This window comes from Neophocaena asiaeorientalis, unplaced genomic scaffold (assembly GCF_003031525.2).
Source record: "Neophocaena asiaeorientalis asiaeorientalis breed wild unplaced genomic scaffold, Neophocaena_asiaeorientalis_V1.1 scaffold879, whole genome shotgun sequence".
NCBI classification, from domain to species: domain Eukaryota; kingdom Metazoa; phylum Chordata; class Mammalia; order Artiodactyla; family Phocoenidae; genus Neophocaena; species Neophocaena asiaeorientalis.
The window spans coordinates 12471-16282 of NW_020175527.1; positions in this window are offsets into that span (position 1 = coordinate 12471).

Genomic DNA, 3812 nt, shown 5'->3' on the forward strand with positions numbered 1-3812 from the left:
GGTATGATGTGGTATCTCATGGTTTTGATTTGCATCTTCCTGATGGCTAAAGGTTTTGAACATCTTTTCATGTACTTGGCCTTTCTTCTTTTAGATAACTTACCTATTTTAAAATTGGGTTGATTAGGTTGTTGGGTCTTTTATTATACAAGTCCCTTGTCAGATGTATGATTTGCAAAAACTTTCTCCTGGTTCCCTCTTTTTTTAAAATTTTATTTTCTTTATTTTTTTATATAGCAGGTTCTTATTAGTTATCCATTTTATCCATATTAGTGTATATATGTCAATCCCAATCTCCCAATTCATCACACCACCACCCACCACCATCACTTTCCCCCCTTGGTGTCCATACGTTTGTTCACTACATCTGTGTCTCAATTTCTGCCCTGCAAACTGGTTCATCTGTACCATTTTTCTAGGTTCCACATACATGTGTTAATATACAATATTTTTTTTTCTCTTTCTGATTTACTTCACTCTGCATGACAGTCTCTAGATCCATCTACGGCTCTACAAATGACTCAATTTCATTCCTTTTTATGGCTGAGTAATATTCCATTGTATATATGTACCACATCTTCTAAAATCGTTCATCTGTCAATGGGCATTTAGGTTGCTTCCATGTCCTGGCTATTGTAAATAGTGCTGCAATGAACATTCGGGTGCATGTGTCTTTTTGAATTATGGTTTTCTCAGGGTATATGCCCAGTAGTGGGATTGCTGGATCATATGGTAATTCTATTTTTAATTTTTTAAGGAACCTCCATACTGTTCTCCATAGTGGCTGTACCAATTTACATTCCCACCAACAGTGCAAGAGGGTTCCCTTTTCTCCACACCCTCTCCAGCATTTGTTGTTTGTAAATTTTCTGATGATGCCCATTCGAACTGGTGTGAGGTGATACCTCATTGTAGTTTTGATTTGCATTTCTCTAATAATTAGTGATGTTGAGCAGCTTTTCATGTGCTTCTTGGACATCTGTATGGCTAAGACATTTCTTTGGAGAAATGTCTATTTAGGTCTTCTGCCCATTTTTGGATTGGGTTGTTTATATTTTTTAACATCTTTATTGGGGTATAATTGCTTTACAATGGTGTGTTAGTTTCTGCTTTATAACAAAGTGAATCAGTTATACATATACATATGTTCCCATATGTCTTCACTCTTGCGTCTCCCTCCCTCCCACCCTCCCTATCCCATTGAGTTTATTTTGTGTATGGTGTTAGGGAGTGTTCTAATTTCATTTTTTTACATGTACCTGTCCAGTTTTCCCAACGCCACTTATTGAAGAGGCTGTCTTTTCTCCATTGTATATCCTTGCCTCCTTTGTCATAGATTAATTGACCATAGGTGTATGGGTTTGTCTCTGGGCTTTCTATCCTATTCTATGGATCTATATTTCTGTTTTTGTGCCAGTACCATATTGTCTTGACTACTGTAGCTTTGTTGTATAGTCTGAAGTCAGGGAGTCTTGATTCCTCCAGCTCTGTTTTTTTTCCCTCAAGACCACTTTGGCTATTTGGGGTCTTTTGTGTCTCCATACAAATTTTAAGATTTTTTTGTTCTAGTTCTGTAAAAAATGCCATTGGTAATTTGATAGGGATTGCACTGAATCTGTAGATTGCTTTGGGTAGTATAGTCATTTTCACAATATTGATTCTTCTAATCCAAGAACATGGTATATTTCTCCATCTGTTTGTATCATCTTTAATTTCTTTCATCAGTGTCTTATAGTTTTCTGCATACAGGTCTTTTGTCTTCCGAGGTAGGTTTATTCCTAGGCATTTTATTCTTTTTGTTGCAGTGGTAAATGGGAGTGTTTCCTTAATTTCTCTTTCAGATTTTTCATCATTAGTGTATAGGAATGCAAGAGGTTTTCTGTGCATTAATTTTGTATCCCACAACTTTACCAAATTCATTGATTAGCTCTAGTAGTTTTCTGGAGGCATCTTTAGGATTCTCTGTGTATTGTATCCTGTCATCTGCAGACAGTGACAGTTTTACTTCTTCTTTTCCTATTTGTATTCCGTTTATTTCTTTTTCTTCTCTGATTGCCAAGGCTAGGACTTCCAAAACTATGTTGCATAATAGTGGTGAGAGTGGACATCCTTGTCTTGTTCCTGATCTTAGAGGAAATGCTTTCAGTTTTTCACCATTGAGAATGATGTTTGCTATGGGTTTGTCGTGTATGGCCTTTATTATGTTGAGGTAGGTTCTCTCTATGCCCACTTTCTGGAGAGTTTTTATCATAAATGGGTGTTGAATTTTGTCAAAGCTTTTTGTGCATTTATTGAGATGATCATATGGGTTTTTTTTAAATTAATTAATTAATTAATTTGTTTTTTTATTTTTTTTTGTCTGCGTTGGGTCTTCCTTGCTGTGCGCGGGCTTTCTCTAGTTGTGAGCAGGGGCTACTCTTCGTTGCGGTGCATGGGCTCCTCATTGTCGTGGCTTCTCTTTTTGGGAGCACAGGCTCTAGGCACGCAGGCTTCAGTAGTTGTGGTGCATGGGCTCAGTAGTTGTGGCTTGCAGGCTCTAGAGCGCAGGCTCAGTAGTTGTGGCACACGGGCTTAGCTGCTCCGTGGCATGTGGGATCTTCCCGGACCAGGGCTTGAACCCGTGTCCCTTGCATTGGCAGGCAGATTCTTAACCACTGCGCCACCAGGGAAGTCAGATCATATGGTTTTTATTCTTCATTTTGTTAATATGGTGTTTCACATTGATTGATTTGCATATACTGAAGAATCCTTGCATCCCTGGGACAAATCCCACTTGATCATGGTATATGTACCTTTTAATGTGTCGTTGAATTCTGTTTGCTAGTATTTTGTTGAGGATTTTTGCATCTATATTCATCAGTGATATTGGTCTGTAATTTTCTTTTTTTGTAGTATCTTTGTCTGGTTGTGGTATCAGGGTGATGGTGGCCTCATGGAATGAGTTTGGGAGTGTTCCTTCCTCTGCAATTTTTTGGAAGAGTTTGAGAAGGATGGGTGTTAACTCTTCTCTAAATGTTTGATAGAATTCACCTGTGAAGCCATCTGGTCCTGGACTTTTCTTTGTTGGAAGATTTTTAATCACAGTTTCAATTTCATTACTTGTGATTGGTCTGTTCATATTTTCTATTTCTTTCTGGTTCAGTCTTGGAAGGTTATACCTTTCTAAGAATTTGTCCATTTCTTCCAGGTTGTCCATTTTATTGGCATAGAGTTGCTTGCAGTAGTGTCTTAGGATGCTTTGTATTTCTGCCATGTCTGTTGTAACTTCTCCTTTTTCATTTCTAGTTTTATTGATTTGAGTCCTCTCCCTCCTTTTTTTGATGAGTCCGGCTAAAGGTTTATCAATTTTGTTTGTCTTCTCAAAGAATCAGCTTTTAGTTTTATTGATCTTTGCTATTGTTTTCTTTGTTTCTATTTCATTTATTTCTGCTCTGATCTTTATGGTTTCTTTCCTTCTACTAACTTTGTGTTTTGTTTGTTCTTCTTTCTCTAGTTCCTTTAAGTGTAAGGTTAGATGATTTATTTGAGATGTTTGTTGTTTCTTGAGGTAGGATTGTACTGCTATAAACTTCCCTCTTAGAACTGCTTTTGCTGCATCCCATAGGTTTTCGATTGTCGTGTTTTCATTGTCATTTGTCTCTAGGTATTTGTTGCTTTCCTCTTTGATTTCTTCAGTGATCTCTTGGTTATTTAGTAACGTATTATTTAGCCTCTATGTGTTTGTGTTTTTTACGGTTTTTCCCTGTAATTGATTTCTAATCTCATAGCATTGTGGTCAGAAAAGATGCTTGATATGATTTCAATTTTCTTAA